Below are 865 nucleotides of genomic sequence, written 5' to 3'. Positions count from 1 at the left end.
AACCCATCTGTGGAACAAAAGAAAGCTTAAGGCAAGAAGTAGGACCCGTGTAAATATCGGATCAACTTTCCAGCACTGGACAGAACTCAAGGAGCGGAAGGCCTGCGATCGGAAGCCGAGGATGCTTTGCTTTGTTTCTTCTCGATAGATGAGTAACACCGTGTCTGCGCCGCAACAGCTAAAGTCTGTTTACACTGGACGCGACAAAGCGACCGTTGAAAATCATTTGAAATTTGTGTCAATACGTAATGAATAGAATGCAGCAGCAGTTTTCTGTCGGGGATTTGTCGTGTCGTGCCGAGCCGCATCCAGTGTAGACCATAGATATGTATATATATCTATGGTGTAGACAGCATCACTGATTATAATGAGTTCTATAGTATTTTGTCGCGCCGCGCCACTCGCGTCCGGTGTAGACATTAATATTGTAACAACGTAACATTAGTTTTGCTTTTTTTCACAGAACTAATAGTTGCCTGGGTTGCGTACGTATGTGTGGGGCGGAGCTATTAAAATAGGGGTGAGACCCTTTTGGGGTAGGGGCGTTTTTTTTTTTTGGTGATTTCAAATGTCAGCATTGGCTACCAGAAATCGCTTACCCCACCTTTAAGTAGGTGGCGAAGCTCTTTTGTTAAAAAAAAGTCAACGTTGAAGTTTTTTTTCGTCATTTTAGCAAATTATCGAAAATGTTATTGTTATCATTTAGAATTTATAATATCATTTATAATATTATAATCAGGGATGGACATAAGTGGTGCGCACTGCGCAGACCAAAAGAAATTGCGCGGTGTAAGTTCAGACCGCTCATTTGCATACCGACATTGACAGCTGTTAATGCACATACCGTTTTAGATCGACTAACTGT

The sequence above is a fragment of the Sinocyclocheilus anshuiensis genome, unplaced genomic scaffold (genome assembly GCF_001515605.1).
Source record: "Sinocyclocheilus anshuiensis isolate Anshui unplaced genomic scaffold, SAMN03320099.WGS_v1.1 scaffold143, whole genome shotgun sequence".
Classification (NCBI taxonomy): Eukaryota; Metazoa; Chordata; class Actinopteri; order Cypriniformes; family Cyprinidae; genus Sinocyclocheilus; species Sinocyclocheilus anshuiensis.
This window is presented reverse-complemented; position numbering follows the sequence as displayed.